The sequence below is a fragment of the Oncorhynchus mykiss genome, chromosome 5 (genome assembly GCF_013265735.2).
Source record: "Oncorhynchus mykiss isolate Arlee chromosome 5, USDA_OmykA_1.1, whole genome shotgun sequence".
Lineage (NCBI taxonomy): Eukaryota > Metazoa > Chordata > Actinopteri > Salmoniformes > Salmonidae > Oncorhynchus > Oncorhynchus mykiss.
In genome coordinates this window covers 46,789,858-46,802,735 of record NC_048569.1, presented here as the reverse complement: position 1 = coordinate 46,802,735, position 12,878 = coordinate 46,789,858, and the positions used below count along the sequence as shown (strand labels likewise).

Here is a 12,878-nt window from a genome sequence, read left to right as displayed (position 1 = left end):
TGTACAATTGCTTTTCTACAACGGGTTACCAATTAAATAAATAAAAATATTTTGAGAAATGTATTCATAGGCTACTATTTCATCCCTCAATGAAAATATAGGCCTAATCCCGACACATTTATGGTTGCTAGCCAATCCGGCTGGCAGTTCATTCTATCAGTTTGGTTGCCAGAGACGCTACCTAGTCGCAAAGTATTTTAGTTCTATATCTATGGGCGTGACCCAGTCGTTTGTTCTAAATGTTCTGTTGCCATGCTGCCTGGCAACGCACTTATCCCTTGCTTGCTAGCTAGCCAACTATGGCTAACACGGTCAGGTCAAACAGTGCAGCTAGAATAACAGCAAAGTAGCTGAATTTCATTTCATTTGACCTATTTTTGTATTGACATTTCTTGCTTATTCATGATTTCTACTGGCTGAGAAAAGATGTCCTGACACGTTAATTCTCAATAGGACACTGGAGATCGAATTTCAATATTGAAACACTGTTGCAAATGTCGAAAGGCAGACAAGGTTTGTACAAACCCCCTGGATGCTCAGAGGTTTCTCAAATGGAACAGAAAACAAGATTCTAATGATGGCGTCATAGGCTTACTCGTGCTAAACGGGTTATTTAGTATGGCTTTGAACACATCTCAGTAAAGAACAAGAAGGCCCGCACACTCTTTAAGCTCCCAATTCACTGACAACGTTTTGATCCGAAACGGATCTTCGTCAGGTCAAACAAACGAGTCTCAACCTATCAATGCTTGTTTTTTTTTGTGTTTTTTTTCACCTTTGTTTAACCAGGTAGGCCTCTTGAGAAAAGGTTCTTATTTACAACTGCGCCCTGGCCAAGATAAAGCAAAGCAGTGCGACAAAAACAACACAGAGTTACACATAAACAAACGTACAGTCAATAACACAATAGAATATATGTACAGTGTATGGGTTTTGACCAACCCGTCGTAGAAACACTGATAATGAATGGATGAATGGAATGCTTAAAGGTGTGAACATGGCAGCTGTTCTAAAAGTTGGCCGAACTCTCTAACTAAATAAATGGCTCCGCTTACAATTAAATAGGGATAAAACATCTATCAATACTTGTATAGGAACTTAAAAGTCACCTTGTTTAATTTGGAGAGACTTTGTAGCGCTATCTGTGGCTTAATCCTGATCATTGCTACAGCAGTCCACAAATATTTGAACTAAACATTGCACTATTAGTAATGAGTACAACGACGAACAAAATATATATCAGGATTAACGCTGAAGTAAAAAAAAATATTTAAAAAATCCTTCAATAATGCCATGCCCTCTGACCTCTATAGTTGTAAACTAATCACACAACCTGTGGAGGTCTTGAACAAACCACCAGTTGGGCTAGTAGTAGTATTGTGTAATAAAGTGAGATTTGGGAATAAAAAAATAGACATGAAGTTCACTTCAAAGAGATGTTTTATCAGTTAGTCTTTGCATTATAGACCAGGAAGATGTTATTTTAAAAAAACATGGAAAATACAGATGTTTTTTTCCCTCTATTATATTTTTGTTATTGTGGAAATCCAAGAATACTCTAGCGCAAGTAATACTAAGGAAACATGTTGCTAGTGGACTGAAATGACAAGTTGTTTAGCACAGTGATGAATTGTGATCATAGTATATTATAACTCAGGTAACTTGGGCTGTAACAGTATCCTTCAGAGAGGAAGCGATTATGCATTGCACAAGATGTGTCTGTAAAAGATTACACAGTAACTACAATGTGAAGTCTAACAAGATATCTAGCAAGAACATAATTTCCCAGCAAACACAAGAACCTGCTCTGAAGCGATCTGAGAAACACAATTCTCAACCACTAGCCTTCATATTTTCAGTCCAAACATCCAGCTAGCTCCACCTTGAGAAACTGGTTCCCTTGACATGACATGAGAGACCGAGACTAGCGCCACCATTTTGATTGCCTCCTAGCCCACAGTTGTCGCAGAGTGTGTCTAGCTCTGTCTCCTTGTCAGCAAGATTTCACCGTGGCCAGTGTGAGTGAGTCTGTAGGAGAGCATGAACATGCAAGCAGGCAGGCACACAAGGCAGGCAGGCGCACATGGAGGAGCACACCTTGTTTTCTTCTGACTGAGTGACAAGGAATGGCATTCCTTCAGTGATAGGTTCGACAGAGTTAAACTGAGGTTGAAGAGAACTACATGTACTTTACATGCCGAGAACAAGTACATAAATAACAAATCAATGAACAAACTACTTAATAGCCCAAGTATCACCTTGTATTCAAACTCTAAATCACAAAACACGTGTCATACATTTGTAATCAACTTCAAATCTCAAAACAATGTGTAATACAGCGTGTCAATTGTTACCCTTTGGAGAGCTCTGTCTACGTAATTTACTGAAGCCTAAATTGTAGAATAACCACAGCCTGCAATGTGAGATGGTCGGGATGTAGCAAACTGCTTTTCAAAGGTGTCTACTTTACTCTCAGTAACTTTCCTGAGTTAGCCCAACTTCATACTCCTCATCGTGTGTGTGTGTGTGGGGGGGGGGGGGGATATTAAAAATCCCCATTTCATCCATGTGTGTCTTGACTGTCCTCTCGCCTCTGATTGTCAGCTCCAAGCCATCACTGACTTTCCTACCACTGGGACCCAATAACGCAACACCCTCCATTTCTCCCTAACATCAATGGCAATAATGTAACAGGTGGAAAGGAAAATAAAATAAAATAACTGAAGGTTGTAAAAAAATAAGATAAACTTCCCCTTTACTAGTTCTCAAAATCACGACAAAAATAAAACAAAAATATTTGGAAGTGCCCCCAAAAAAACTTTCAAACTACTGAATATAACAACCCAAAACTGGCTGCTGTACAGGGCAACAACAAAAAAGTCAACCTTTGTTCTTCCATGAGGGCTCCTGTCTGACTCCAGGCTCTCCTCTGAGAGTCATCTGCCTTCCTCCATTTTATGGTGAAGCCCCACAATGACATACCTGACTTCAGAGCCCTGGCTGACAGCATACGCATCCAAAACAGCTATGCTCACAGCTCCAGAGCAAGAGCCCGGGTGATCAGACTCAAAGAATACATTTTTTTTTTAAAGTGTAAACTGAAAATAAAAAAGGTGGCAATTCATCCATGAAGCTGCCATGTAGCTTGATAGATCAAATCATAAGGAGAACCATACGAAATCCCCAGCAGATTAGATTTTAATTGAGGGAACAAGCTATGGCTTTTTAGTGAGTGTCTGGAAGTGTACCAGCGGCTATGCCAGCCAGACTGTCGCTAATGGAGGCTGGACTCTCGGCTCTGGCTGGCTGGTTTGCTGGCTGGGCTAGAAGAGGAGGTAGAGCAATCCGTGCAATGGCTTCTTCTTGAAGCAATCGCACAACACAGACGGGGGACCGACGCTAAATCCCCTGGCCAGACATGCCAAAATAAAACTCTCCCGACCTAGTGCTGAAACACGCAGCTCACAACCTCGGTTCTCTTTTTTTCCCTCCTTGTCCAGTTTGACTAGTTCAACAAAACGCTAAACGAAAGACGGATAGATAGAAAGCTAAACGAATGGAAGGTTGGGAGTATATTGTGAGTAGGTAGAATAACCTAGGTTACTTTGAATACAATGGGTGCCAGCTCAAGCGTTATTCGTTCGTTCACCCGTTTATTCTCGCTCGCACCGGCTGGCTATCTCAATTCACCACGTCTGGTCCTACACCAAGAAAACGAGATGAGCTCTTTGCAGGTCATTCACGAGGCGCTCGCTTCTGTATTTCATCTACCACACAACGACGTGCTCCTGAACCATGAAGCCAAGCGAGCCGTGATCTTGAACAAACTGGTAAATTGCGTTATAAACTCACAGGTATGTCTTCTTCTGGTGGAGAAGCGATCTTCTTCCTGAAAGTTGTCCTGTATTTCATGCGTGCGTCCGGTCTAATGGATGATCGCCATCTTTCCTGCTTCTCCGTTGCTGCAGCTGCAGATGACCTGAGATCCGCCTGTCTCTGAATAATGAGCAACCACAGAGACAAGGAAGACAATCTGCAAAGCAGGCAACACAAATAAGTTTTGGAGACTAGCAAGCACCAGAGGGTGCACAAGAGTTTGCTATAAGACGACAGGAAAGGAGCAGGAACAGCAAGATGATGATCAACGTGTGTATCCCCAGAGGAACTCATCCTCCATTGAGTCAAATTAAACCCATGTAGGCTACAGTCAGATTGAATGGACGTCGTTAACATCTCGACTGCGTGGATATAGAAGGATTATATCCATATGCACGCGTCATTAGGGTTATCTGCAGTTCACAGACTGAACCTTGGTAATTATGCTGTCTGTGTATCCCCAAATACATACTAGACCGACAGACCATACAAAGGGAGAGACAGAAAGACGTGAGAATAGAATAGACAGGCAGAATATAGTAGAATATTGGCTTCCCCATCTCATTTTGTAATAAAGTACTGGTTTAATAAACAGATTCAAGAGAAAATTAAAAAGGTACAGCAGGTGGATTATGACTAATGAGGTCTGTGATGATACCCATAGCCTAGTAGTGTACTCCCTGGCTATCTAGTCAATGCTGCTCCATCAAGATGGAAACAAAGGTAAAGCCCAGGGGAGAATCTCAATTGGATGCTCAACTCCTAGCATCCTCTTCTCTGTCCTCTCCTCGCCTGCTTTTGAAAAAGGTCAAAGGTAATCGAGGAATGGAGACAAGGAGAGGAAACGTGGAAACAAATTCAAAATGTATGGAAGGAAACTCCACTCGTGCATCATCTGGCATTTTTACATTTACAGTGGTGGGACCCCAAAATAAATGTGTAAAGTGATCACAACAGTTAGTGTGCAAGACATTTTACAGATAAAAGGATAAGTAGCGTATCATTTTTAAATGTGTAAATGCTTTTCTCCTTTGAGAACACTGCTGATTCAAAAGGGGTGTTGAGGATCTTTAAAAACTTCTGCGCTCTCCGGCGGGAGGATACTCTTGTGCATCCTCTGTCGAAGTAGGTAATCGAAGAGGGGAGCACACTCCTCTGTTCGACTACAAATGAATTGGCACACTCCTCAACCACTTCACGCTTTCTGGGTCATGAGAAGAGGAGGACAGAGTCGTCGAGGAGAGGACTTTTCTTTTTTTAATTGAGAATCTCCCCAGGACAAAAGTATTGGGACATCCTGTTGTGATTCTCTATTAGTGTAGAGAGAGAGAGAGAGAGAGAGAGAGAGAGAGAGAGAGAGAGAGAGAGAGAGAGAGAGAGAGAACTACATCCCCAGTTGAAGGGAACGTAAACAAAAGTGAAACTCATCTAAGTTCATTTGTCCGGCTCTTTTATTGCTTCAGTTACAATATCATGTTCCAAGTTATGTCAGAACCCCCAGATACAAATATGAATGTACAGTCAGTGTAGCAAGCAGTTAAATATCAATATAATAAACACCTAAAACAATGTCCTGCTAATTATGGGTTATTTATTTTTCTCATTATGTAATAAAGCATTTCATTTCCATGTTACTGTGCATAAAGCATGTGCATAAAATTGTTGGTTAAGTTAATTATTTTATGATGGATAATATCAAGAGATTATTTGACACATACCTGACAAAGAAATACAACATGCCCCACAATCAGGACAAATTGGATACGTCCACTTAGGATGAGCGACTGCTGTACTCCTTACCACGCTTGCTAAATATCAGAACTCAAGACTCTAGTTCAAGGGCCTCCCGGGTGGCGCAGTGGTGAAGGGTGCTGTACTGCAGTGCCAGCTGTGCCACCAGAGACCCTGGGTTCGTGCCCAGGCTCCATCGCAACCGGGGGGACAGTGGGGCGACGCACAATTGATTAATATGCATTTATGTGCCAGACCAACCAATCAATGTTTATTGGTCAGTAGCAGCCATTTTTGAGATGCTAGCCTGGAAAAACATAATTTAGAGCTTGGTCCATAGATGCCATGTATCAAGTTTTCTGCAGATCAGTCATTCGGTGCCAGAGGAGTAGCGTTTTTAGTGTTTTTGCAGATCAGTCATTCGGTGCCAGAGGAGTAGCGTTTTTAGTGTTTTTGCAGATCAGTCATTCGGTGCCAGAGGAGTAGTGTTTTTAGTGTTTTTGCAGATCAGTCATTCGGTGCCAGAGGAGTAGCGTTTTTAGTGTTTTTGCAGGTCAGTCATTCGGTGCCAGAGGAGTAGCGTTTTTAGTGTTTTTGCAGATCAGTCATTCGGTGCCAGAGGAGTAGCGTTTTTAGTGTTTTTGCAGGTCAGTCATTCGGTGCCAGAGGAGTAGCGTTTTTAGTGTTTTTCACAAAATCCAAAATGGTGGAAAATCCATGCCGGACCTTAATGGTCCTTCAGGCAAATGTGTTCCTCGTGAGGAGAGGGACCTATGTACCAAATTTCAGGACTATAGTTCACACACCGAGGGGCATGACCTTTCAAAGTTAGCATTTTCAATTGCTTGTTATAGTTCCACTATGTGGCCAAATAGCATGGCATTGGATGATAGGGTGTGGCCCTTGGCCCTTTACAATCTTGCAAAGTTTCACCCTCCTGGGCCTTACCATCTCACCGGAGTTAGCATTTTTTTTTCACCAAATCGCCGGAAGGAGAATAATAATAACGGCAAACAAATATGATAGTGTTTCACCCAGCTTCGCTGCTTGAACCTCTCTGTCACGCTCATCTGTTGAAGGAGTGGAACAAAGCGCAGCGTGGTATTTATTTTCAAAAACCACTTGAACAAAGAGCAAAACGACAACGACCAGTTCTATCAGGTGCAGAAACACAAAACAGAAAATTACTACCCACAAAAACAGGTGGGAAAGGGCTACCTAAGTATGGTTCCCAATCAGAGACATGGATAGACAGCTGTCCCTGATTGAGAACCACACCCGGCCAAAACAAAGAAATACAAAACATAGAAAAATGAACATAGAATACCCACCCAAATCACACCCTGACCAAACCAAAATAGAGACATGAAAAGCTCTCTAAGGTCAGGGAGTGACACTATCATTAATTACGCTTGGTTTGAAATGTGTTCATGTCATTCGTGAGTTTTGAAATATGCCGTCCATACAGTATTTTGTATAAAGAATAGAATTGAATGATTCAGACTGGAAATCATATTTCCGTCTGTCGCTCACTTGGTGCATCATTCAATATGCTATTTGTGTCATGTTACAGAGCCTGAATGGAATAAATTCAAGATGATGTCATAAAATCCAGTGACTAATAAATGGTACCTTGACAGCTGAAACTCAGATACAAGAGTAGGAGATATTTTCTTCTCCTATCTATCAGGTGACAGGTGGGATCTGAGGTGTGTATGGGGCGGCAGGGAGCTTTAGTGGTCAGAGCGTTGGGCCAGTAACTGAAAGGTTGCTAGATTGAATCCCCGAGCTGACAAGGTCAACATCTGTCGTTCTGCCCCTGAACAAGGCAGTTAACCCATTATTCCCAGGCCATCATTGTAAATAAGAATTTGTTCTTAACTGACTTGCCTGATTAAATAAGCAAAAAATATGATTCCTTGGGTGAGTCTCAGTTGTCTTTTCTTGATTCCTCATGTCCTCTCTCCTCGCCTCCTTCATAAAACGCATTGGAGATCTGAGATTCCTCAATTCAAATCATCTCCTCCAATATGTTTGGATATGAAGGCAAGGAGAGAGGACATAAGGAATCAAGAAAATAAGGTTTAGATCCACTCATTGAGATGTGTATAGGCTATGGGCTCCGCTTTGGGCACTCCCTAGCCACACCCATAGTCACTACCTGGTTTGACTTGATATAGGGAGTGGGTATGCCAGGAAATGGGGGGGATCTATCTTGACTCCATCTTGTAAAAAATAAAATTGTGACCTAAGCTGCATTCATAATAAGTGGAAACTCTGAAAATACTACTTGTAAACTGGGAGAAAAGAGTGGTGTGCATTCACATGCTTTAAACTCGTTGAGAACACTGATTGGCTAATGGCAAAAAGGCTGTGTCAACCATAAACAAAAATGACAGCTATCATGCTTGTAAACAAACAATAGTGTTCAAAATACATATTAATAGATTGTTTTCCTATAAATAATGCTTTGTTGTTGCATTTTACTGCCAAAAATGTGTTAACAGGGTCATTTCCTTAGTATGCGACATCGGAGTTCAGCATGTGGGTAGACGAGTTTCCCACTAGTAATTACCAGTTGGAGAGGCATTCAAATGGATTTTTCCGAGTCAAATGCAGTTATTTAGTCAATGTTATGAACGCAGCTTAGGAAACGTTGATAGTTTAAAGGGGCAGTACAGTTACTAATGTGGTTTTCCTGTTTTTTATTTCCATACTATGAAGTCGAAATAACACTCTTAAAATGTGAAAAGGATGATAATGCCCTTTTTGTGTGTAAGAGCTATTTGGGAAAAATGGCTGGAATTTCAGTCTGTTTAGGTGGGATGGAGTTTTCGGCCCAAATCATGACGTCACAATCTGATCTGATTATAATAGACCAATGACCGTTCATCTGGGTAAGGGGGTGGGCTCTAGACCATCATATTAGCCAATCAGGGCTGTGTATGTAAATATCTTCACATGAGCAGTTCAATGGCCAAAGAGGCTCAGGGAAATAAATGATAAACTACCAAGTGGTAACTCCCGAGTAGGAGCACAGCAGTCTAAGGCATTGCATCTCAGGACTAGAGGCGTCACTACAGACCCTGGTTTGATCCCAGGCTGTATCACGACCGGCCGTGATCGAGAATCTCATAGGGCAACGCACAATTGGCCCAGCGTCGTCCGGGTTAGAGGAGGGTTTGGCCGGGGTAGGTCGTCATTGCAAAATAAGAGTTTGTTCTTAACTGACTTGCCCGGTTAAATAAAAACTATATTTTCGAGTTCTTTTCATTAAATACACACACACACAGTGATTTATTAGACACACAGTGATGATTCAAAAATGTAACTTAAAAAGACTGCATAGGGCCTTTAAAGGCATAGTTTTATCATGTCATACAGGTGAGAACTTTGTAAAAGATTTGTAAAGGATATTGATAATCAAAATAAGTTTCCTATTGTGGACTATTGACTTATTTTGGAGGCTATTTCTAACACCTACTGGATTAATTGGGATTTTTGCATAATTTTGGATTTCTTGCTGGATTGTTGGACATAATTTAATCAAACATTTACTTTTATTGGTGGAAAATTACATTGTTGACAAAACAGAGACTTGATTTAGCATTTGAATTTGTGTTTCAGAGACTGAGCCTATATTTGAGATTATTTGGGGGAATTTTGGATTCTGTATGCCTTGTGGTTTATTTGTGAATATCTTTCTTTACATGACATTTGTACCCTACCTTGTATCTCTATTAGTGGCATTGGATTTAATGCTAATTGACTGTTATAAGAGATATAATAATATGAACTAGGTATATCTCTCACTATATCTTTCTAACTGTATGTTTCTCCTATCGATGGGGCAAAGCTACATCAGATGACAGATGGAGAACACATAACACATGACTTGTACATACTGTATCAACACAGGCTCCTCAAGATTAAACAATGACTGTGTATTACACACACACATGCGCACACACACGCACGCACACACACACACACACACACACACGCACGCACACACACACACACACACACACGCACGCAAGCACACACACACACACACACACGCACACACGCACAAACACACACACACACACGCACACGCACACACACAACGGATCCTGCCCAACTAATCTGTAGCTCCCTGTATTTACTGTAGCCAACGCAATATTCTGGAATCCATACGGTCCAAAGCACCGATGAGGGCACCAAGATTGTTGTTGTTGTGAAAGTGAGTGATCATCATTTGGCAACCTCTTCATCCTCACCACTTTTGAGCTCTCTGTGATTTTAGTTCTTGAGTGTACCATTTTCTTCTTCACCTTTACCACAGAGAAGAATAGACTTCCAGAGCCATCATGTAGGCAGGCGTAAGATAGCCCATGACCTTCACTATAGCATAGGAATGTGTTTGGATTTGGAAGGAGATCCTTGTGAAAGACACACGCAGCCAGGCCAGGTTTGTGAGTTGGTTGTGGTTGGGTCTATCACGCTGCTACGACATATGGCTGCTGAGGAAAATCTGATTAATATGGGAGGGCCAGGGCTGTGTCCCAAATGGCACCCTATTCCCTATACAGTGCAATACTTTTGACCAGAGCCCTATGTGCCCTGGTCAAAAGTAGTGCACAAAAGAGGAAAGGGTGACATTTGGGATGCAGCGCGGCAGAGGCTGCACCGGGAAACACCAACCGTTTCCACATCCCCCTCCGTGCCTCAGTGCCAGGCCTTGCTCCAGAGCATGTAGCTAAAAACAGACAGACGTCAGGGATTCATATAGTTCCACCATGGGAGGGTGGGAGGTACATCCAACAGTAGGAGGGGAGGGGGGGAGGATAGGGAAGGTACAGATTTGGAAGATGACCTCAGAGAATATGGTCCTCCTTGTGGATCCAAATGGTTAATACTGTGTTGTCCTTTTCCGTGTATAATTGATTGGGATGATTGAATTCACTTATTTGATTCGATAAAATGGATCGATTCATTTATGGGAAACTTTTTTGAAAAAATAAAGGTATACCATGAGTGTCCACAGCTTATGATACAATGTTCCAGTAAACATCCTGTGTTGGTATTGATACACAGGACCGATGTACTGTATTGTGAACAATTGAAGAGGCCTCCTCAGTTAGCATTGTTGTCCATTCCATGAGCTACCTTCTTTAGCAGTCTGTCAGTATCCCACGACCTGTTCAATCAAATCCACGTGTCACTGTCTGATGCCTCTCAGGTTCTAGCTGATGTCAACCGGTGAGGTGCTGGGCTGTATGTAGAGATCAATGAACTGTTAACAAAGGTGAAACATTGGGGCAGACAAGACAGACAGACAGACAGACAGACAGACAGACAGACAGACAGACAGACAGACAGACAGACACCAGACAGACACCAGAATGAAAGCAGGCTGTTCAAAGTGTGTACAAACATTGACAATGTCTGCAAGATTCTTGGTCTTATCTGAGAGTGCTTAGAGTTTGTTGAGTTTGTCAAAGCCTTTAGTCTTTCATTAGGTTTTTGATCTTCTGAAAGACATTTTCAAGTCAAATTCTTGCTAAAATCGAAACTAAAAAGACTGCTTTGAGGACACACTTAGACATAAATACAAAAAAAAAAAAAGCAACCATGGACGGAACAATGGCTGTGCCTGCTGTGTAATTTGAATGCAATTTTGAGTGAAGAAAAAGCAGTACTTTTCAAGGGAGGCTCTATTGATATGTTTTGACAAACACAGAAGCACCAGACTATCAAGGGCAATTTTAAAAAGAGAATATTGTAGTACAAATATACATAAATGCAGCCTCCAAGCATACGTGATAAGGGCTCTTCAACACTGTAGGCTGATTATTTCTCTGCAAACATAAATAATCAATTTTTTTGCCAAATCACTCTCCCTTTTCTACGTGTAGCTGAAAGACGAACAAAAACAAGGAGGAAAGGGAAATAACACAGATTAGTTGTATGATCAATTACTCCCCCTGTGAATTTGAAAAACGCTAAGAGAAACCTTGCTCTTATGTTTGTCAGGCCATGAAAGCCCACATCAACCCTGGGTGATAAGAGCGACGATCGTCCCACCCACAAACCAGCAAGAAAGATGGTTGAGATAACATCATTACAACTACAACTGGTTGAAATCTGACTGTAATGACATTGTTTCAACCATCTTCGCCCACTGAGAACACACGTCATCAAACCATGTAGATTTGAGTAACACATGAAGATACATGTACAGCTCCCTGGCATTAGCTCACCGCCATCAGTATTAGAAACTGTGGAGCTGATGCTAAAGAAAGATCCCTCCCTCTTTGTCAGAGGCTGCCTCCTCTGCTGCCTATGCAGAATGCATTCCATATTTGCATAGCACTTACACACCTCATTTGGCTATGGATATTTTAATCAGGAGGTGTTGTCACATCTCCCATGGTCTGGGCCAGGCTGAAGGATTGCCCTGCCACTCTTGTTTGTCTCTGTTCTCCCTCATATGACACCTCATGACGTCCCGTGCTGCTGTGTAACGCGTACGAAATGGAACCCTTTAATTCCCTGCATAGGGCTCTGGTCAAAAGTAGTGCACTATGTAGGGAGTAGGGTGCCATTTTGGACACGGCCCAAGAGAAAGGAGAAAGACTCCACTCAACGGTCTAACAGGTTGCCCACAGCTGCCCTCTCCATTGCATGACACAACAATGGCTCAACAATACATGTGCAGTATATCTGTCCTTAAGTGTGTTAATATGGGATTAGAATACAGATTTCTATTCTTGCCCTCCTCGCCAGCTCGATAATCCTAGTCTGGGTTATAGGACAAGGCTATAGGCACAGGTATCATACAGTATGAGGACAGTATTGCACTCTAAATCCTCCTTTTAATTGTGTTAGATTTAACATTGTAGTACAGCTTTCACAGAACAGTACCTACTATTGACAAGACAATGTCACCTATTTTTGTGGATGTCCTTTTTGTTGCAGTGTAAGGATTCCAGTGTAGAATGTATCCTTTTCATGGATATGCTCATGATCTGTGGTTTTGTGGTACAGATATGACATGTCCATGACACACATATTTCACAGTTAGACAGTGTGGATCATCATTCTCCCACCAGTGACTGGGTCGATACTGCCAGTCGATGGGTAGAAATGTTTGATTCTAGAGTGATGGGATGAATATCAAAGATTCCAAATAACAAAATGATCTCGTCATCTTCTGTCTCCAGGCAAAACGCAAACAAATTCAGCAACTGTCTGGACGATCTCAGTTAAAGACTATACATTTGGGG

The 12,878-nt window shown here is 41.8% G+C and overlaps 1 protein-coding gene across 2 annotated transcripts in view; it reads right to left on the bottom strand.

Moving 5' to 3' along the window:
- LOC110523964 (zinc finger protein 462) overlaps positions 1–4,211 on the bottom strand; it is a 95,961-nt gene extending 91,750 nt beyond the window's left edge. Inside the window, exon 1 of one of the 2 annotated variants that reach the window (XM_021603145.2) lies at positions 3,853–4,211. The gene's annotated coding sequence lies outside the window, so the exon portion shown is untranslated. The remainder of the gene's footprint in view (positions 1–3,852) is intronic. The other variant, XM_021603144.2, reaches the window with a different exon arrangement.
- Between the last annotated feature and the right edge of the window lie 8,667 nt (positions 4,212–12,878).